Below are 23,625 nucleotides of genomic sequence, written 5' to 3' on the forward strand. Positions count from 1 at the left end.
TTGGAGACAGAATCAGTGATTCTCCGACGAACAGAAAGTGGAGTCATAATACTAGCAGAAGTAGAAAACACAGTAGCAGTTGGAACAGATAGAACAGGAACAGTAGGAGTATCGGGCAAGGTAGCTTGGGAAACAGTAGGTATAAGCGATACAGGTATAGGCAAAGAAGCCGGCAACCCTGGAAGAGGGGGTGCCGAAGGAACATTCACATTGACCACGGGAGGTACAGGAGCTTGATTCAGGGGAGCAGGAGCAGGAATACCAGGTTGTCCACCAACCGGTAATTGAACATTCGGTAAAGGCAGAGCCGTAGCACCCTGTGCATACGGTGGGGGTGACCGTAACAAGTAAGACAACAGAGGATCATTTTCGGGGTCCTCTACTATCTTAGCCGTACTTGATGGTAAGGCAGGATAGCACTTGTCTATCGCTAAATTACGCTCTCTAGTAGCCACCTCCATTGCCTTCTCAGATTCGTTGAGTTGCAGCTGCTTAGCAGCCTGTTCTAAAGTCAACTCCTGCTCTTTCTGTTCTTTCTTCAACCTTTTAATTTCTCTCTGTTTAGATTCTTTTCGCCAGTAACGGAAAGAATCAAACATTGCCGGCCGGGCTTTCTTCTTAAACAATTTCACTTCTAAATTATCAAGGACTTCGGGTTCAAAACTACCATGCAGTGGCCAACTAAGGACACCGTCTTTTCCGTATATCGGACCCACACCTCATTATAAGATATAGGACCCACACCGTGTTTACAATAAAGATCATATAAAGGAGTTCCGATCGGAGGAACCAGACATGAGTCCTCCAACCGGGAATCACTGTTGCAACCAAAACACGACAACATACAATTTTTCCGACTTACCATTTTATAATCCGGAACACAGAACGAACAAAAACACAAACAGAAATGTGCACTCGAACCAAGAACTTTGGCCTACCAAAAGCGAACAAATGTATCGATACCCAAACTAAACCAATAGATTATCGTAACCAGAACAACCAGTGATAATCTTACGAAACCAAACCAAACCAAGAACTAAAAAAGATTATCCAAACAGGAGCAACCCTTACGAAGTAACCAACTAACAACCACTTAATACTTAACTGAGGCACTGAAGACGTCACCAAGGAGAAACCCGTCTTGTCTCGCCGTACTAAGGACTGCACCTCGGGTCCAAGACAGGGCGACGGTCAAGGCAACGGACCACTGCAGCCATCCTGAACGGGAACCCTCGTGGAAGAGAACGTCGGGCCACTTTTGCGATATGCCGGGATCGATGAAGTGGGGCGCCTCCCTCAGGAATCTTCACACGAAGCTTCTCGAACTCTTCAGGCTTTTGGACCGGTACCGAATGACGTCGCCCCACATGGGGGCCAATTGGAGTTCTGGACTTTTTGGTTCCGTCCAGAGGTGTCAGGGATAACACCCGAAGACCCCGGAGTTCTACCTGTCTCGGTGCACAAATAAACAGAAACACGGGCTTCTCGATGGTGGCGTCAAAGACCAAAGGTTTATTACTGCAGGGACACAGAAGTCACAGAAACTACACACGGGCAGATTCTAGGAGCCTGTTCGATTTGTACAAAAAGGGTTGCTCCTTATATTCTTATATACTGAATATTGGGCTCCGGGCAAATTCTTTACATGTTAGTACATTCCCAAACCTTTGTGTCCTAAACAATAAATATTTGGCGTTGCACAGGAATCGTCAACAATATCTGATGTCAAAACATTACGAACAAGGGGTTCCCACTATTCCATCATAATCCCATGTCAACTTTTCATTCAAGAGCTGGACCGCCTCATTGTGAATTTCGTTACCTCCCCCTAATAAAGGCCCAGAAGGAAAGGAGCAGAGCCAGGTGCAGAAGATAAAAAAGCAGGATAAGAGATGTTTGTGGGTCGTAAATGGGCAAGGCTACCAGCTTCGGCCGCCTAATCATGATCAGGCCAACGAACACGAGAACCAGTATAGCAGGACTAGCCTCAGGCAGAGGAGGCAGTTTCTGTCGAGTCATGCAGCCATGGCGTGTTCTGTTCTAAGGTGCACGTGTCTATTGTCTATGTGAGGGCAAGAAACACAAAATGGCTGCCATAATCTAAGATGGATGCCATGGGTAGATCAGAAATGTGTTTGTAACAGGAGTACTCTTGCTCGTAGCATAGCGAAAACACCAGGATATGCTAAATGGATCATTTGCGGTTCACTGATACCAAAATTATGTATTTACGACAATGTTGAAAACACGGGTTCAAATCGTCACGGAACCTCAATTCTAGAAGCGATAATAAATTAGGGCAAAACAATACATGAAAAATCGAACATTGCGGTCACAGGGAAAAACACTAGTGACAATTGCTACTTCGAGGCTGAGTTAAATGGAACCTTTGGAGGGTTAAGGTTGTGTGGGCCCTAGTACCAGACCATGACAGTTAGTACAATTTTACCTAGCCTGGGGACTCTGGGTACAGGGTTGCTTTGGCTGTCATTGGTGCTGAATGGGAGCCATGGTAGTGCTGATTTTACCGCTTACATAATGCTGCAAGAAACAAATAAAAAAACACACAGGGGGGATAGTTGTCGATGTTGGCAAAAGGTTGCAAGGTGTTCCCTCTTGATGCAGCATCATGTGTGGGGGTTAGTTGCCAAATTCATGACCAACAAGTCTTGGGGAGTTGGAAGGCCAGCGAAAAGGTGTGGGCACTTCACTGAATCTGGGGGAGTGAGGTAGCAGCCTGAAATGTCAGTACAGACAGAACTACAACTACCACAATGCACTGGGCCAACTGGTTTTCATTGGTGGGTATGATGGCTGGTGATTCGTATGATTCTGAAAGTGTTTTTACCTTCAGTGTGCAGGGAACCAATGCCAATAGCCCAGGGGAGTCTGGGGTGCTATGGCTTCAACAGTGGTCCCACAGTAAGTGGATGCTGAACTTTAGCCTAGGAAAAGGCTTGTTTTAACAGTTCCAAAGATGATGCCACAGGGACAGAGTATCCCTTTTTAGCATTGGCTGGTGGGCAAAGTCTTGTTGTCGTGGACACAGGTTCCTTATTGCTCTTTCTTTGATGCAGGATGATCAGAACTGAGGTCTGGTGTCAGAGGGGGTCCCTTAAATCCTAGATTTTGGAGAATTTTGGATGTATACAGACCAGTAGCCAATGGGAAGCTCGCTCCTGCAGCTAATCTACCCTGAGGTGACCACATCTTGTGGGGTCAGTCACATTTTCTACCCAGAACCCTCTGTTAAGCCCCTCCTACACATGGCAGAAAACTAAATTTAGTGTACAGACCATGTTGCTCGTTCTGTAGGCGTTTAGCCTTCTATCATAGCTAATTTCCCACCTGTCATCGGGCAAATGTGCCTGGGGCAGGGGAAGGGCTGTTTCCTCCATTAGGAGTTAGCCCCGATGCAGATCTGAGGTGGTGCAGCCTTTGAAGCTTACTGCCTTGATGTGCTTGTTTACTAGCTTGCTTGGTAGGAGGGAGGAGTGATCTACTTCCTATGCCTACTTGTGCTCCACACTCCTGGGATTGTTCACACTACATAGCAGAAGGTCGGAATCCTGTCTTGGTGGTAGCAGGCGCAGGAAAGGGTGGGCTTGCCAGACAAAGCAAAAGACAACTGGAGCACCCAGGTGGGCACCATCTAAAGTCTTTCAGGTGCATGCCACATCACCCTTTGCACGAGAATCATGTCAGCAGTCAGAAGGCATTCTGTTTGATTCTAAACATGACATATTTTGTGCCTTAATGGAGCTGGTGGCCATGAGAATGCTGGGGTGCCAGCCCTAGTCATTTGATGGGGGCGCAAACACTTATATGGGGAACACCACTGTAGGATCATATGTGCTTGCACACATATGTCCTTACCCTTAGTACACAGCACCCTGCCTCCTGGACTTGGGAGACCTTCCTTAGTGGAGCAAACATATATTAAGAGCAGTGTATGTCATTGTGCCACACTTGGTGAGGGCATAATCAAAATCAAGAAGTTTGCACTGTTCTATCAGTCTGCAAAGGCAGGCCTGCAATCAGTATCTAGTGTGGGTCAGAAATCTGAATTTAATTTAAAAAAAGTGAGTCTATACCAGTTGAATGCGCCAAAAGTCTCTGGTCATCGAGGGACCCCCTCTCTGCATAAATTTCACATGTCTCCTGCTCTGACCTTTCTTGCCAAAGGTCAACTGCTTCATCAGGACCTTATCCAGTGGCTATCCAATATCGATGGAGCCTACTCAGCCACAGCCTGATGCCTGCCCAGTTCTAGGGTAAAACTTCCGCTGTGATCATACCTGACTTCTGTATTCAACCCACTTCTGTCACAGTCGTCCTCTACTTGTGTCTTGGTACAGGTCAAGCCCAACCAGAACACCATGTTTGATGCTTAATTTGCCCTATTGTTATACTTAAATTTTAACATAAATCTGGTTCCTTGGTATTTATTTTAAAAATTCCTATATTTCTAAAATGGTTTAGGATTTTAATTGTGTTGTGTTTTGAGTTTATTATTGTTTTGACATTGCATACATCCTTTACACTTTCAGTTAATGCTGTGTAGGTTAGAGACGTTGAGGTCATGTTTATTTAGTAACTTTAGGACACAACCTTACAATGATTTTGGTTCTTTTAACTTGAGGTGGGTACGCATCCAACTGGACCAATACTCCAACTTCTTACATGCAGAATGCCATCCTAAAGGTAGGTACTTTCTCACAGAGCATTGTCAGATATTGTTTGTCTATACGCCCTGAAGACTTTTAATCAATCCAGCTGTCATTGTGAGGCCCAGGCTTCCACAATCCTTCAGGGAGCATGTGTGATCATTAATCAAATGATCATACCACTGTTGATCTGAGTAGAAATATCAGTAAGCAAAACCAATCGTGTTTGCTTAGAACTTGGTTGAGTTAGTAGAGGTGGCTCCCTATTGTTGACACATTTATTTGCTCCATCAGCAAACTACATTTTTCGTCAAGCTCTCTCGCTCTGGATCCTCCCGCATTATAGAAATTGACCAAAATTATATTAAGGCCCCTATTTTTAAACCTGAGGCCTATCATGTAATCTGAGCTCCATTTTAAATCAACCCAAACCGCTTCCAGACACAAGTCTACGAATATTAGAAGACCTCCCCTCACTCTTCCGCCCATAGACTTACTTGCCGGGACCCCAAACGATTTATACCCAGCCAGGTGGAAATTAGTGTGGTCTACCTCTCAGGTTTCCTGTACACAGATTATTTTCAATTTGTTAATAAATTCCAACCATTCCTTATTTAGAAACTTAGCTGACAGACCTGCTATATTCTAGGATACTAATTCAAAGGAACTCCCTGGAGGATTTAAGAGGGGGCAAATGCCTGTGATAGGCCTATCACTGCTTTGAAAAACCTTATTCCTAGGTGGCCTTGTTTTGCAAAAGGCAAGCTGGGTCACGTTTCATTGTTACGCATCTTGAATGCTCCTCCACCTGAGATTTTAAATTTGAAGAAGCCACATTTAACAAGTTTTCTTGGCCTAGTTGCTCTCGTTGTAGTCAGTCCACTTCGCTAAAATGTCTTCCCAAGTGGAGTGGGGCATACTTATTGAATAGTGGGGGTACTGGCCCTCCCCCCTCCCTCGGAGGGGAGGCTACCTGACGGCCATGTATGTCTCCTCCCCGTGGTACTGCTGACAAAGACTCGCTCCTCACCCCATCTACCCCACCTCTCATCCTACCTGGCTGACCAATCCTATCCCTATGGCACTCATAATGCCAAGAATTAGGCAAATAATCTGATGGAGTATAAAAATAGCTTAAATTCCAAGCCTGGATAGAGGATCGTGGATGTGTCCAAAAGCCCCAGCAGATGTGGTTTGCTGCGTTTGGATCATTAAAATGAATAACAATACAGTCTCCTGCTGTATTTTTTGTCCTGCATCCTACCCAACTCACTCTATAAACAAAAAGAATCTTACACTGTACATCTCAGGGCAGTGGTCTGTTATTATTTAGCCAGTGTGTTGTCCTATTTTTTAGTTGGTCATAGGATTCAAATTTACCATGTTCCAATTCAGAAACACCAGTCAAAACAGCAACGTAAGGTGTACAATCTGGGGGTACGTCTAGGTGGGGATACAAATTCTTTGCCTTGTTCCCATCCCTGTCATTACTACGGATTGCCCCATGTGTCTCTAGGGGTACTATGTTTCCACCACTCACTTTTCCGCCCCTTAACTTATTGGGGCCCACTGGTTGCACATCCGGACCCACAGTTGGTGACACAATGATGATGGGGCAGGCTGCAGGATCCATTCCTCCCTCCCTCACCGACTCGTTTGCGCGACCACCACTCACTATTTTGTTTTCAATGCCTCCCAAAGTGGACAATATCAGTCCTTCCGATTTCTCAAGTCTGTTCTCAATTGATAAAAGTCTTTTCATTATGGGCTCCAAAGAGGATGTTATGAGAGCACCTATTTTTAGCCAGTACACTCCTCAGTTTGCGTAGTCCAGTTACAGTTTCGTCCACATTCATGGCATTTACTTCAGACATAGTTTCCTGTGAGACTTCAGTAGTTGGGTGGTCTGTTTTTGGCGGCTCTCTCTGTTTACTTGATTTGGAGATCTTGGACTTCTTTCCCTCGTGTGCCTCCTTGTTTTCTCTTAGAATCAACCCCCTGCGTGTGTTCCATAGATTGTAAGGGCTCTTTGTGGACTTCTGCCGCGCACATAACCATACTCTGCGTGGCAGTGATGTGGAGTTCAAAGGATCTCCATCAATGTGAGGGGATGCTAACATTTGCTGTAGACTTATATTCTCAGTCTGGGAGCCAATGGCGGGAGCAGACTGACAGTATCTTTCTGGCTAGCACACATTTATAATACCCCCCAGGGATGATCGTTTTGAGAACATGGGGTCCATAGAGAGACGTAGCTCCGTGTTAGCGATCTCATGGGCAAGTAAAGATGTATCCCTCATTATGAACTGGTCAAGGGTTCCTGCAACATACCAAGTCCAGCTGCTTTCCTCCCTTTCCCCAACGTGCTGCCATTTTGGTTCAATTTAATTAGCAATAATAAAAGAAAAAGGAAAATTAAAGTTGACTCAGATATTCGTCTTTAAATCCACTTACTGGAAAGGCAGGTCAACCGTTGGTATCGAGGGCCTTAGGGGGGGGGCAGCCCAACCTCTCCATGTCTCGAACGCGCCCGCACAGTGTTCTGCGGAGCGGGTGCCGCGCGGTGTAAAATAGGGGCTGGCAGGAGGAACTGATGCGCCTCAGGTGGAGTGAAGTAGAGGCTCCTGGACTTTGAAGTCCGTCGAAAATGCGGCAAGGTTATGCCCGTGTAAACATCTTCAGCAATGCGGTGCCCACGGAGCAGGTGCTGCGAGGTGTAAACTAGAGCCTGGCAGGAGGATCTGATGCACCTCAGGTGGCGTGAAGTGGAGGGTCCTGGACTTTGAAGTCCGTCGAAAATGCGGCAAGGTTACCCCCGTTCAAATACCTCCAGCGATGCGGCGCCTGCGGAGCGGATGCCGCAAGGTGTAAAATAGGGGCTGCCAGGAGAAACTGATGCACCTCAGGTGGCGTGAAGTGGAGGCTCCTGGACTTTGAAGTCTGTAAAAAATGTGGCATGGTTACCCCCGTGTAAACACCTCCAGGGATGCGGCGCACATGCCATTCAATTGCCAAACAACTCACTCATTCCCATCATTATTCCAATTTCAGTTGGTTTTGAGAGGCTTTCTGTTGTCCAGAAGACTTATGTACTTCTTTACTTATTCTTCTATAGAGTTACGCCGTCTTAAAGTGTAATGCAAAAACACTAAAGTGATGGATAAAATGCTACAATTAATCTTTACCACTGACAATTGCACAGGCTTGCATTCCAGCCCATTGTTTTTGGCCCAACATTCTTCCTCAATTTGGACCCAGTTTGCAAAGAGAGATTGATAGGAGAGGGCTCAGTCTTTTTTTTTTGTTGTAAATTTTTGTACTTTTCCTTGATGTCAGTTTAATATTTTGCTTGAGGATCATTGTGTAATATTTATATATTTATTAACAGTTTTATATTACATTCGTTTAACAGTTTTCTCCTGCACCCCCTTGGCTTACAATGGGTTTCTCATTGTACCAAAGAACAACAGTATTTCATTATTGTTATTTTATTTTATTTTTTTATTTTTATTTTTTACTTACTTTGTTCTTTCAATTTTTGTACTTTTTACTTTTAATTTACTAATTTAAAAAAAGTTATTTTTTAAAACATTTTTTACGATCCATTCACCACCTATATGTCATAGGCACACAGTAACATACATTTTTTTAAGGATTATTCCATTTTACCCTGGACACGGTGCCTGCCATAGGTGCAGAACACACACCAGCATTCATTTCTTAAGGATTATTCCATTTTCCCCTACACCTCCCTGACTGCCACAGGTGTCTCCTTCAGATGCATGCACCGCACACAAAGTAATCAGTTACATCTGAATGCTGTTATCCTGATTGGAAATTAAATATTAGGTTCTGTTCGTGTAGTTTGACTTTGGAATGCACTTTTGTTAAATATTTAGGATAACAATGATAACTTAAATTACCAAATTAATTATGTTGTCTTGAATTTAAAATGCAACAATGCCAAGTTTCACTAAATGTTTTTCTTGCTTGTTTGCTTTTAGTTGCAAAATATAATCTGTCGATAAATCCTGCCACGTCTGCTTGTTTGCTTTTAACTGCACAAGAGACAACAGCTACAGTGCAGTCACATGAGTCTTTCAGTCTCTTCCACTTGTGCAGCTAAGTGCCACTGCCAACTGACAGCTTCAAGATGGCCCCAAAAAAGGGTGATGCCAAGTAAATGGTCAGTGGGCACGAGAGGGAGCACTTTCTGCCACTGGCATGTCAGCCAGAACCTTTTTTGGGAAATGTGTGCGTGCCACACCAGCCGCCAGGGAGCAAGCTGAGAGCAGAACTCCTTAATAAATGGCACTACCCCAACCTAAGCCCAAGCCCATGTCTCTCAGCGAAGCAACCACTGTAATCATATTAACACCAACCAGCAGTGACTTTGAGTTTATTTTGACTCTTTCCCAAAGTAGTACCCATTCATTTCTGGAAAGTGGACAACAGCGGCAGCCATCGATGGATCTTATCGAAATAGTAGCTAATCATGAGGTTGACCTTCCCGCTGAGCAAGAACCTCAACTTTTACATTCATTGGCTTCTATACCTCCAGCAAGAAAAATTAAGGGTACTCCACCATCTTCACCAAGCACCCATTCTGATGTTCTACACACAAATTATACCCCGGTTGAGTCCAAGACACGCTCAGGAAAAGGAAAGTTCAGCTCAGTTAAGGGCACGGCTTGGGCAACTCCTGTTGCAATTTCTCTGACACTTGTTTAAATAATATCAACTCGAGTGATACAAAGGTTTTGGAGCACTTTAAATGAGGTCTAGTTACATTACACAAGGTCAAATTCATTTTTGTGGCATTTTTAGAGAGCACAAACTCGACTGACCCAATGGTATTGGAGTCCTTTACAAAATGGCAGTTACATTACCGAAGGTAAGGTTTGATTTTTGGTATTCAGGTGCATGGAGACTAAGTGATACCACTGCCATCCCTGTTTATTCATTATTTTCTCTCTACCTGACAAATTGGCACAGCATTCATCTCTCCCACCACATCCCATGTCGCTGCATGCCTACCCTGCTGCCTCTTCCTGTCGTCATCCTCCTCTCAGAGCTCTAATTTCAAAGCACATTCACGGCACCATCCCAGGAAAAATGAGGCAGGGTCGCGCAGCTCGAGTTCTTTACTCGGCGTTTTGAAAATAGACCTGGAAATTCCACTTAGCACGCGCGTGTTATTTCCTAGGTCCATTTTCATTGGCCTTCGCGTGCGTGTCTTTTTAAAACAGAACACGCAATAGGCCATGGGCGGTCGCGTAGAAGGTCAGGCGGTCATTGAGGTATCTGGGGCCTTGGTTGTGGGGAGCTTTGTGTGCGTGGGTGAGGAGTCGGAATGTGATTTTCTTGCTGATGGGGAGCCAGTGGAGGTCTCTCAGGTGTCCGGAGATGTGGCTGTGTCGGGGGATGTCCAGGATGAGTCGTGCTGAGGCGTTCTGAATGCGCTGGAGTCTTTTCTGAAGTTTGGCTGTGGTTCCGGCGTAGAGGGAGTTACCGTAGTCCAGTCCGCTGATGACGAGCGCCTGGGTGAACGTCTTCCTTGTTTCAGTGGGGATCTACCGGAAGATCTTCAGTAGCATGCGTAGGATGTTGAATCATGATGGGGAGATGGCGTTGACTTGTCTGGTCATCGAGAGGGAGGAGTCCAGGATGAAGCCCAGGTTGCGTGCGTGGTCCGTTGGTTTGGGTGCGCTGCTCAGGGCAGGGGGCCACCAGGAGTCGTCTCAGGCGGAGGGTGATGATCCCAGGATGAGGACTTCCATCTTATCCGAGTTCAGTTTCAGGCGGCTGTTCATAATCCACTCGGCTACGTCTTTCATCCCTTCGTGTAGGTTGGTTCTGGCGGTTGCGGGGTTGTTGGTGAGGGAGAGGATCAGCTGGGTGTCATCGGTGTAGGAGATGATGTTGAGGTTGTGTTGGCGTGCGATGGCCATGAGGGGGCTCATGTAGATGTTGAACAGTGTGGGGCTGAGCGATGATCCTTGTGGTACGCCTCAGATGACTTCGGTGGCCTCTGATCTGAACAGGGGGAGACGGACTCTCTGGGTTCTTCCGGCGAGGAAGGAGATGATCCACTCCAGTGCCTTCTCCTGGATTCCAATGTTGCTGAGGCGCTGCACTAGGGTGCGGTGGCAGACTGTGTCTAATGCTGCAGAGAGGTCTAGAAGGATGAATGCCGCTGTTTCCCCGTTGTCAAGCAGGGCTCGGATGTCATCGGTGGCTGCGATGAGGGCGGTCTCGGTGCTGTGGTTGGCTCTGAAAATGGACTGCGAGTGGTCGAGGGATCCATTTGTCTCGAGGAAGGCGGCCAGCTGTCTGTTGACGGTCTTCTCGATGACTTTGGCAAGAAAAGGAAGGAGCGAGAAGGGGCGGTAGTTTTTGAGGTCGGTGGGGTCCGCTGATGGTTTTTTCAGTAGGGCACTGAGTTCGGCGTGCTTCCAGCTGTCTGGGAAGGTGGCGGTGTCGAAGGATGCATTGATGATGTCCCGGAGATGGGGTGCGATGATGGAGTCGGCCTTGTTGAAGAAGTGGTGAAGGCAGGGGTCGGTTGGTGATCCGGAGTGGATGGAGTTCATCGTGCGGATGGTGTCTTCGGTGTTGATCGGGGTCCAGGCGTGGAGGGTGGTCGTGGGGGGCATTGGTGTGGTCGTAGGGTGTGTCTGCTGTGTGCTGAAACTGTTGTGTATATCTGCGATCTTGCTGTGGAAGAACGAGGCGAGCGAGTTGCAGAGGTCTTGCGATGGGGTGATGTCATTGTTTCCGGTGCTAGGGTTCGAGAGCTCTTTGACGATGTTAAAGAATTCCTTGCTGTTGTGGGCATTGTTGTCTAGTCGTTCCTTGAATGCGTTTTTTTTGGTGGCGTGGATCAGCTGGTGGTGTTTATGGTTGGCGTGTTGGAGGGTGGTCATGTTGTCTGTTGTCGGGTCTCTGCGCAAGGCTTTCTCGAGGGCTCGGCAGGTCTTCTTAGAGCTCTTGAGTTCGTCGGTGAACCAGGATGCTTTCTTGTTGCGGGTCTGATGCGGGGGGGTCTTCAGTGGAGCGAGGTCATCTGCGAGGTTGCTGATCCACCTTGTGAGGTTGTTGGCAGCTTGGTTGGGGTTCGCTGAGCTGGCAGGAGGGTTCTGGCTCACGGATATGGCAAGCTGGTCGATGGTGATCTTGTTCCAGCTTCTGCGGGGAACCTGTTGCGGGTGGTGGTGGAGCGTGGTCCTTCTGAAGCTGATGTGGACGCAGCTATGGTCTGTCCAGTGGAGTCCGGTGGCGTGGCTGAAGGAGATGTCCTTGCTGGAGGAGAAGACGGGGTCAAGTGCGTTGCCGGCATAGTGGGTGGGGGTGGTCATCAGTTGCTTGAGTCCGAGGTTGGCGAGGTTGTCCAGCAGGGTGGTGGTGTTGCGGTTATTCTTGTTCTCCAGGTGGAAGTTGAGGTCCCCTAGGAGGACGTAGTCAGCGAAGGGGAGGGCGTGCGGACTGATGAAGTCGGCGATGTCTTTGCTGAATTGTGTACGTGGTCCCGGCGGTCTGTAGATAAGGGTGCCTCTGAGGGTGGTCTTGGGGTCGGTGTGTATCTAGAAGTGCAGGTGTTCCGCGGTTGTGGGGTGTCGTCAGTGTTGGTCGTGATGCGGATGGTGTTCTTGTGGACGATGGCGATGCCTCCTCCTGTCTGGTTGACACGGTCCCTCCGGGTGATCTTGTATCCGTACAGGATGGCGATGGCGATGTCGGGCGCTGAGGAGGCGTTCATCCAGCTTTCCGTGAGAAAGGCGACGTCTGGAGATGTGGAGTCGAGGAGGTTCCAGAGTTCGACGGCGTGTCTGTGGACGGAGCGGGTGTTGAGCAGGATGGACTTCAGGTGGTTGCTGCTGGTGTTCGGCTTGGCGGGTGCAGTGCAGGTCCGGATGCAGGAGAACTTGCAGGATTGGCAGGTGAAGGGTCCGTGGGTGCGTCCTGGGGTAAGGCAACAAAAAGCTAGTTCTGTTCCTCCTGAACACTAGGAGAGCGATGACAGTGACTTAACTGGGGATAACATTGCTCATGAACACCAAGTTTACAGGCAGGGCACCAGTGGTGGGACCTTTTTCTCCCTCCAGGCTGACTCCTATCAGAGCACACAGCACAGTCTCTCTCTTTTCACCCGGGCAACAGCGCAAAGCTGTGATCCTCTCTACAAAGAGAAAGTAGTGGTGTTGTAGATATTTGTTCTTGGGGGACACCATTGTGCCGTAGACAAAGTGCCTCTACAAGACTCACTATAAAACTGTGGCGACTCTGAACATTGCATGGATCAGTATTCAATTTATACAATTCGTAAGCATTCATGATCGACACATCAATCAGATTACGCCAAACCTTGGACCAGTATCTGTGTGTTGATCTCTCTGCTGCGAATTCGTATATTTTGCGGTCGCTTACATCAACCCCACCCATTCCTTTATTGTAGTCTAGAATGACCTTGTCTGTACAGTCACATCATCTGCTAGGCTAGAGGTGGACAGCAGTAGAACAGGCTTGCGTTGGCTTTTCTTTTCTCTAAAGGCGCATGCCAATACCCCTTTCTTTCTCATATACTTAGACATTTCTGCCTGCAATTTGGCCCTTGCAATCTCTGGAGGCAGCCCTTTAGAGTTTGCCCGCACTGTGCCTGTTAATAGAGTTTTGTTCTCAAGTAGCTCCTCCGCTAGACTGACACTTGTGTAATAGTTGTCAGTCATTAGATGATACCCTTTACCAAGTAAATCACATGAGCGGAGAAGACTCATCACCTTGTTGAACACAAACCCCTTTTCTGTTCCTATTGTTTTATCCTTCCCAGAATATAAATCTACATGAAGGACATAACTGTTACTGCTGTCACATACCTCAAATTTCTTAATGCCAAACCTAGCATGCCTTTTATTAGGCATGTATTGACTGTAAGCCACCCTATTGTTCATGCCAATCATTGATTCATCAATACAAATCACCTGATGTGGCACATAGTACCGCTTGAAAGCATGGTTCAATGAATCAAGTACTGGCCTAATCTTATGCCACGGGTCATAACCTTCAACTCCCCTCACCTTTGCAGTGGCATTGTCATTTATGTGAAGCATTCTTGTGACAATAAGGTATTGCCACAATGGCATGACTTGCCCAAAGAAAGGTGTGGCCTGAGAAGGGTGTGACAAATCCCAGTAATGTTTCACGTTACGTTTCTTTATGAGGCCCATGTTAATAGATAAGCCAATCCATTTTTTCAAGAGGCCTACAGTCAAGCCCCCAATCATCCATCGACGTAGCCGTGAATGGGGATGCTCACTGATCCAGTTTGCCATTTTGTCCAGCAAATCTCTTGCATACTTGTTTGTTTCACGAACTATGTGTACAAGCAGTTCCATAGTTAAAAACAATTGCAAATATTCAACTGGGGGGGAATTTCTTGGTGGAACTTTCCGGACTCCTGGATTCACCCTCTGAATAAATATCTGGAGCTTCATCCAAACATTTGAACAAAGATTCCTCTGTGTCAATCTTAAATCGAATCATATATTCATAGCACTTCACAAGGATTTAATCAATCACCTTACAGTTATCCCCAGTATTTCAACATGTGTCCATGGGATACTGAGTCTGCCTGTCTGACGTATTCATCCAGATACCTTAATGTTAGTCATTTATTCTCCCTGTGTGCAGAATACCTCTAAGGGAGTTTCCAGGATACCAGGAAACTGTATAAGATGTTTTACCATTTTGCAGTGCTCCACATGTGTCTAAGATAGGAACTATTGCAGTGGCCGTTCAACAAAACAAAAGATAAACTTATAACAACAAACCATCCTAGCAGTGTTCTTTCTGGGCTGTATAGTGGGTTCCCAGCTGTTTGTCATATAAATCACTTACTACACTCCAGGATCACAGACAACAGAATCCCGTGCCGTGGTACGTCAGCCTTTCAAGCCAGAAGCTTCTCTAGTAATGCTTCTTGAGGAGTAAATCCACCCGTCAGGCCTGATTCCTCCTGGCTGGAACCAGCTGGCCACTGTGCCACCCACTGTAGTTTGTCAGATAAATAATAACATGCGAAGTCAGGGGCTCCCAAGTCTTCGTCAATAGGAGAGCATCGAAGAGTCTCCATTGGCAACCTGTGTTGACCACCATCCCACACCGGCTCACAGAAATGTGCTAGGCCATACTTGTCTAACTAGTCTGGTCGTCCATATAAGGATTCATAAAATATTTGGAAAGGTCAGCTAGGGCAAAGGGTAAGGAGAGTACCAAAACTGCACCACCAGTGGCACCGGGGCAGCTTGGTGCAGAGGTCAAAGTCGGAGGTTGGCCCAATGCTTTCAAATGGAGACTGGGAATGCCTAGAGCTACACTGCTTGCAGAGAAGTAGATTGGTTGCAGGTGCCAAGCTTTGGGGGTTAGCACAAGCACAGGGGGGGGCTTCAGAGCAGAAACAAACATACACCACCAGGGGCACAGGGGTGGGCAAGTGCAGGATGCCAATTAAGTTCCAGGCGCCCAATGCTTCTCAATAGAGTTTCTTCTTTTGCCAAAAAGTCTGCAGGCGTAGCACCGGAGGTTGCAGGCCAGAGACCAATGATAGCAGAGGTAAGTAGAGGTGTAGAGGGTAATATGGGCAGGAAGGATCCAGCCGTAATGCATTAATGACATTGAAAGACTTAGAAAAGTGTAATTAAAGGTCAAAGGTCAACAGACATGATCCCCGACACCAATGAAACTAATGAAAGCACAAGTATTAATCAAGACAATTACAATAATGCAACACTAGTAATACATTATGCAAGAGTAGTGTGCAATAACGACCTTGATACACCTAAACAAGTATAATTAGAGGTCAAAGGTCATAAAGCATAACCTCCTCCAACACAGTACCTAAGGAGGATGCAGTTACTCATCATTACAATTCCAATAATGCCTCAATTGTAACAAATGATCTAACAGTAATGGATTAAAGACCATGAAACACTGAGAACAGTGTAAATAGAGGTGAAAGGTCAAACCACATGACCCCCCTCTCACCAATTTATTGAAAAAAATGTAAGTAATTATCATTACAATTCAAACACTGCAACACTTGTAAACAATGGTCTCACCGTAATGGAATAAACTCCGTAAACATCTGCAATAAGGGCAAATAGAGGTCAAAGGTCACATTTTATGACCTCTACAATAATTTGAACAAGGGAAAAAATAGTACTTTGCATGCCGAGTCCAATAATGCCACACTTGTTGAAATTGATCCAAGGGTAACAGAATAAACAGAAAAAAGGTTAAAAAAAATATGTGTTTAGGGGTCAAAGGTCACGTTTTTTCACCTCTTATAAAATTTGACTAGTTGACCTGTGAGATCAGACAATGACCTTTACAAAGATACCTCACTTTGCAAAAACAATTTCACTGTTACAAAGATATATTCTTTGCACACTTCCAGTAGCTACCATTTAGGGTCAAAGGCCAAGGACTGTGACCTTCAGGAGTTATATGCATGAAATCATATGCCAACCATTCACAAAATATGCATCACTACTGTGCATAAAAGTCAGAAAATATATTTTGAGATGTTGAACATATGTCCAATAACAAGACTGCGATCTTTATATGAAAAACCCCAACAGACGAAACAGCATGTCAGCCATTTTGTAGCATGTAAAATGCTGTCAAAAGCAGCAAAAATATGTATTTTCATAAATTTACTAATGGTAGTCTCTGAACCATCCATTTTACTTCTGTGAACCAATTCTGCTAGGCTTATAAGTTTAGATTCTGCACAACAATAGAAAAACATGACAAATGTTTGTGCCTTATAGCTATGTCATAGTGTGACAAAGAGCCATAAAAAACACCAAAAAACAAAATCAAAATCAAAATCTGCCCTATTACCATTGAGCAAATGGACTAATAAATATTTCTGAGTATCTGCTTTTGGAAAACACTATTTTTTTTATTACCCTACCAACGCGGTCATTTACACTTATCATTTTCACAGTCACCTGGCGGCCATCTTGAATTGTGTCATGTGACTTCAGGGTGTTTTATAAATGTAAGTTTTATATGCAAATTAATAGTTCAAGAAGTACTGAAACTAAAAATGTATAGTTTCCCAACATTATAATCATAATTACACAAACTACAGCATGTTAAAGCAAAGCACTCCAAAAAGTCATTAAATGGCTTAGCACTGAAGGATTTTCAATGGGCACTAATAGTGTTAAATCTCTCAAAAAGCCCTTTGCATTGTGGATGATAAGGAGTGGTGAACTTGTAGTTGACACCACATTCCTTCCACATAGCTGTCAAATATCCTGACATGAAGTTGGCACCTCTATCAGATATTACCTCCTTAGGAAACCCCACTCTGGAGAAAACACCAAGTAAGGCCCTGGCCATAACAGGAGCTGTTGTGGTCCTAAGTGGAATTGCCTCTGGGTACCTGGTTGCATGATCCACTACCACCAGTATGAATCTGTGCCCAGATGCTGTGGGGGGATCCATTGGACCAACAATATCAATCCCCACTCTTTCAAAGGGAACCCCCACCACAGGTAGTGGTATCAGGGGGGCCTTTGTTGTTCCACCTGCTTTACCACTGGCTTGGCAGGTTTCACAGGAGCGACAAAACTCCTTGGTGTCTTCAGACATGTGAGGCCAGTGAAAGTGAGGGACAAGCCTGTGCCAGGTCTTGTTCTGGCCTAAGTGTCCTGCTAAAGGAATATCATGGGCCAAGGTGAGAAGGAAACCCCTAAATTGCAGAGGTATAACCAACCTCCTGGTTGCACCAGGCTTGGGGTCTCTACCCTCTGTGTAAAGGAGTCCTTCATCCCAATAAACTTTATGGGCACCTTGAGTATTCCCAGCAGCCTCAGCAGCAGCCTGCTGTCTGAGGGGTTCAAGAGAAGGACAGGTTAACTGAGCCTGCTCCAAGTCTGCCCTATAAGGTCCCCCTGTCCCCAGAAACTCAACCTGATCAGGTTCAAGTCCTTCAGAGACAGTTCCTTCAGGGGTCTCAAGATCAGTTTCCTGTGAAGCCTGATCCTCACTTGCAGGCAGTTGTGAAGGCACAGCCTTTACCCTCCTGTTCTTCTTCTTGGAAGGTGCTTGGTCCATTGTTCCAGGATCCAAGACCTGAGGTTCAGAGAGGCACTTTTTGGCCTGTGACCTGGTCACAGCAAGGACATGTGATGATATCCCGAACATCTCTGCATGAGTCCTGTACTCAACTTCTGACCATAGAGAGTTCTCCAGGTCATTGCCCAACAAACATTCTACTGGGAGATCAGCACTAACCACAACTCATTTTAGGCCAGTTACCCCTCCCCAGGAAAAGTTAACAAGTGCCACACTATGTGTAGTAGTGACATTGCTGGCATTGGTCACCAGGTAATTATCACCTGGCATGTATTGTCCAGGGTCCACAAAGTTAGGTGTCACCATAGTGACACTGCACATGTGTCCCTGTAAGCTTGAGCCACTTTATTGTTGATCAAAGGCGTCTGTCTGTATTTGCCCAGGTTACTGGGACTTATGTCAGGGGTCAAATATATGTCCCCTTCACAAATCAGAACAGCCTGTGTAAGGGTTCTGACTAGGTCAGAATCTCCTTCAGTTCCCAAAGTGATACCCACGACCCCCTTGGTTTGAGGACCAGCACTGCTAGCTGTACTAGTGGGTACAGTTGCCTTAGGGGCTGCAGTGCTGGGGGCTCCACCCTTTTTACACTCACTTGTCCAGTGAGAGGTGTTCTTACAAGTTTTACACCAGGGTCTCTTCTGACCTTCTTTCTTCTTCTTCTTGAAAGTTTGGGACCCACCCTCTGTCTCAGTTTGGGGCCCTGTTGAAGACTTCTGGTCTTTAGATTTCTGCTCCCCACCCTTCTGGTCTGTTTTCTTCTGGTCACCACCCTGGTTCTGGTTCTTTTGCTTAACTCTGGTTCTTACCCATTTATCTGCCCTCTTTCCCAATTCTTGGGGAGAGGTCAAATCTGAGTCAACCAAATGTTGATGCAACTGCTGGTTCTGACAATTATTTAAAATGTGTTCTCTCATCAGCAAATTATACAATCCTTCATAGTCTGTAACCTTGCTTCCCAGCAACCATCCCTCCAGAGCCTTAGTGGCACACTCAACAAATTCAGACCAGTCCTGAGTCTGTGTCTTCTGGGTGTCTCTGAACATTAACCTGTACTGTTCAGTGGTTAAGCCTAACCCATCAATCAGAGCACTCTTCAGGACCAGGTAGTTTCTAGAATCCCCATCACTAACTGTGAGGAGTCTGTCTCGGCCTCTACCTTCAAAGGAGAGCCACAAGATTGCTGCCCATTGCTCCTGAGGGATCTGCTGTACTCTGCAGGCTCTCTCCATTGCAGTAATCCATTTATGGATATCATCCCCAGCTTTGTAGGGGGGCACAATCTTACTCAGGTTTCTGTTATCAAAAGACCTGTCTTTATCCTTGTGGATATTGCTGCCACCAGTGGGTTCTATTACCCTACTCTCTCTAGGCTGTCTTGCTCTAGCAAGTCTCTCTTGGACCAGGGCAACCTCTAGTTCTCGCTTCTGGATCCTAAGCTCAGCCTCTCTCATTTTGGCCTCATGTTCCCTTCTCTGAGGGCTAGTCATCTCCCTTCTGGAGTGACCATGAGAGCCTCTAGAAGCATGGGAGTTGTCAGAGTCACCTGAGTGAGTCCTTCTCCTCCTAGGCTTCTGGTTAAGTCCACCTGGGGTCTGAATGGGTTGTTACCTGATTCATTCCCAAGTAGGCTTAAGTTAGCCTGGTTCAGTCTACTGACCACCACCTGACTATTTCTGTCATCATCTGACTCACTGCTTCCCTCCTCCTCCTCTTCTTCCTCTTCCTCTTCCTCCTCATCGACCTGAGGAGCTCCAGTGGTGGAGGCTTCCTCATCTACCAGGATGATAGGGGCAGGGGGGTCTACAGTGTCATCCTCTGAAGGATGGCCTCCTTCAGCCTCCCCTGTGGGGTTTGCTTTAGAGGTCTTTAGAGTCTCAGACTGATCCAAGAGCTCTCTTAGGTGGTCTGTAGTAGGGGAAGGCCCTGTCTTCAGACCCCTTAAGGCACAACGCTGCCTTAGTTCCTTAAAGGAAAAAATAGCAAATCTGGATGGTGCCCTTGGAGGGTCACTCTCAACAGGGATGTTCCCAGTGGAACCCTCTGCTCCAGACATTGCTCTAGTGTGGGTGGATGTGTTACAATCTACCTACACTGGTGTTTACCTACTAATCCTATCTAGTAGTTGTAGCTAGGGTGTGCTACTCCCTTTGCTCTACAACAACTAAGTTCAGTAGAACTTAAGTATACTAGACTTGTTTTATATGTACCTAGCAGGTACCTGTATGATCTTTCAAATGATAATCTCAAAGATTGTAATGGTAAAACAACAGCAAGCTCAGATCCCAATCCGCTGCTCACCAATGTGAGAAGTTGGCCTGGTATATAATGCTCACTAATTCTTAGTGATCACTTTGTACCCTGCCAAGCAACCCTTATGATGATGGTTGTAATTCAACCTTGTACACCAGTTATCCTAGTGGTAACGTGGACAAAGCAGTCTTAGGCTAAACTCTGAAAGGCATGTGAAGCCAGCTGTATTACCATACACAACCCCCTTGAATACCAAATGAAAGGGACACCACACAGATATATATTGAAAATATATATTGATTTATTAACTATAAAATCCCCTGGACTCTTTATGAGCACAGAAGCACAAGCGTTAAATCACAAGACAGTTTAAAATACACAAAAGTTGCACAATATGGATGAGCCCTAGGGGCCACCTAAACCATATACTAAGAAAGTGGTATAAGAGATACCAATAGGAAAGGGAACAGGCCTAGGGCCTTGGGAATCGCTGAAGCTATTCGAGACTAGCAGTGACTAAGTCGGGAAAGGCCCGCGGGACTCGGGTGCAGTGTTCAAAGTGCACGCACTTTCCAATGCAAAGTCTAAGGTGCATAAAAAGTACAAAGTTAGAAAGTTAGGAACCTTCCGAGTGACCTATGGAGCTGAAACTTAAGACACAGGCCCTTGAGATGTGTACCGGTGTAGGAACACCGGCAGAGCTGAGTTACCTCACCCACAGGAAGCGGGTGCACAGGGTCGACGTAGTGTCGGGTTTCGTCACGCTGGTCGATGGTGCTTGGAGCTGAAGATGCTGCAAGCGGCTAGAGGTGAAGAGTTCCGGTGGATCCAAGGGTGGATCTGATGATGTGAAGACCTGAAAGCAGAGGGGACAATGTTCAAAGTCACTGTCCAGTGACTACCGTGGAACCAGATTGGAACCAGGCGATGTCGGGTGCAAACAGGCGTTGTCAGGTAGCTTCTCTCTGCAGCCACGTGGACACCGGGGGTCGAGGGCGACCAGGAGTCGGTCACGAGCTGTCCCACGCAGGCTTCTCACTGTTGGCGGTGTCGGCAATTTGATCGGAGCAAACAGGCCTTGGCTAATACAAGCCACGCAGGAGTTGAAGGATGCTTAACACTCGGACCAGCAAGGTCAGAGCGAGTGCTCCTTTTCATAGGAGCTTGGGTAGGTCTGGAGCAACCAGACCTGCTGTGTAAATCGTCGGTTTCGTCGCCAAGATGGCCGCTGACCACGTGGCTAGTGGCCGGGATGGCGCGTCGAGTGGCACAATGCAAAAGAGCCCCACGCAGATCGTGGAGATGCTGGAGGGCTGATCTTCGGTGCAAGGGCTGCTCGGTGGTGGGGGTTCTCAGTCCTCAAAGCACAACGTCGAGGATACCTCAGAAGCTGCGCAGTCAGCTTTTCGAGTGTCTTCCAAGAGGTCCGGTCCCACGTCACTCGGTGCCTCCACGGGTCCATTCTTTGCAGGGACTGTGGATCGGGCTCTGAGAGGTCTGGGAGTCTGGTTCTTGTTGGGCTCTGGGCTTGGGCTCCAGCGGGAGGCGGCGGCAAAGCAGATGTCGAGTTGCTGGTTGGTACCTGTGTTCACAGGGTGGCCACTCCTAGGCCACAAGGGAGATTCCCTTCAGTCTTCTGAGCAGCAGAATGTCGAAGTCCAGTCGTCTTCCTAGTTTCAAGTTGATTCAGGATGATCTGCTGTGCAATGGCACTGCTCCCACTCTTATTCCCAATCTGAGGGGTGGATCACCTACTAGGTCCCTCCTCTGGGAGGAACCAGGAAGGGGGGCGGTTACACCCCCTTTCCTTTGTCCAGTTCCACTCCAAGCCTGGGTCTGAAAAGTCCCAGGACCGGTTTGGACTGGCCTATGCACGGGGACACCTTGTGTGCCCCAGGCATGTCAGATTCTATTCAGCCCTGTCCTACCCAATACACAAAACCCTGTCTGGGGTGGTGCTCGCACCTCCCAAGGCAGGAAACCCTTTGTCCAGGCCACCATCTGCCAGGTTTCGGTCAGCAGCAGGAGGCCAGGCTCGTGTCTGTGGTGGCAGCATCCATTTTGTGATGCTGAGGCTCTGGTTAACTTTAACCGGGGTTAAGGCTACACACATGTCGTGTCCCTCTAGAAGGGTGGAATGCTATCCCCGTCGACAGAACTGTCGAGGGGATAGTATTCCAATTCATATGACACCTTACTCGACATGTTTTGATAAAGCCAAACCAAAGATAGCATTTAACCGCGAGGTTTATAATGCACTTAAGAGTATATGGTATGGCAATATCCCGGAACAGCTTAGGGAGTGGTTCCCGACAGCTGCAGACAGGCTCAGCTCATGCTAGAGCACCATCTCACATATTTCCAAGCACTCTGCCTCCAGGATTGATGAGGCTTTCCATAGGAGTGGCTGATAGGAACATATGTGTCCAGTTTAGGGTTAGGCACAGGCATACTGTACCTAGGTAAGAGGTGATTTCACCAACTTACCCCAGCTGAGTGATCAGGGGCTAATAGGGTGAACCAGTTCCAATTCGTAAAGCACATAAAGTGCATTGGCAGTAATTTAGGGAGAGAACAGCAGGCTGTGGGTCTGATTAGCAGGCCCACAGCCACATTAAGTCAGAAACCAGTGAAGCAAAAAGCAAAAATTTGTGGTGACCATAGGATAGCAGACCCTACTCTCCTACATACTGCACCATATTCTATTCAGGAGACTACAAGTTTTGTACTGCTTGTTTTAAGTCTGAAGGTGGTAGAAATGGTTTCAATTTCTTCAGTAGTTTGAGTTGGAATGAAGCACTGTGTGTGGTTGCACAGATGTGAGCTCTCATGTTTAGACTCTTGTCCAGTGTTACTCCAAGGGATTTCGTGGAGTTAATAATGGCAGGTTTGCAGTTGAGGGCGTGTAGGTGCTTGAGCCAATCTCAGATGGGTGTGGAGCTGTTTTGAGGGGAGAAAAGAAGGAATTCAGTTTTCAAAGAGTTCAGCTTGAGGTTGTTTTTAGAGAGCCAGGACTGAGTTTTGACTATAGAGAAATTATCGCTCTGCTTGTACTTAGTAACATCTATGCAGTATATCAAAACAATCTCCATTTCTTGCGGTGAACCTCCTGCCATGTCCACCACCATCCTCTGGGATCTAGCACTCTTCTTGTTCCTCACTTGCTGGAATCCTGAAGAGGGGGCACACGCACATCCGGAACTGCTCCCTCTTGGTCCTGGCCTTGCACACTTCACAGTACATAAGACATAGGTCTACTTTTGGTATCTAATGTGGATCCTGCCCTACCTCTCTTCTCCTCATTGGACAATGGAAGGGAATGCTTTTGCCTCCACCATGCATTGTGCCTGATTACACTGGTACAAGTACTCCTATACATGGGTGTAAATGTGCGGGTTATGGAATGTACAAGCGTTCCCAGTAGGATGTCTGAAATACTGTGCCTTTCATAGCTTTTTACGTGCACTACAAGGATTGTCATGTGCCAACTGCTATTCTCCCAATGTGACTCCTCAATTTACAGTGCAAATGGACAATTGTTATTTATTTTTGTTTTTCC

The sequence above is a fragment of the Lissotriton vulgaris genome, chromosome 3_1, assembly GCF_964263255.1.
Source record: "Lissotriton vulgaris chromosome 3_1, aLisVul1.2, whole genome shotgun sequence".
NCBI lineage: Eukaryota > Metazoa > Chordata > Amphibia > Caudata > Salamandridae > Lissotriton > Lissotriton vulgaris.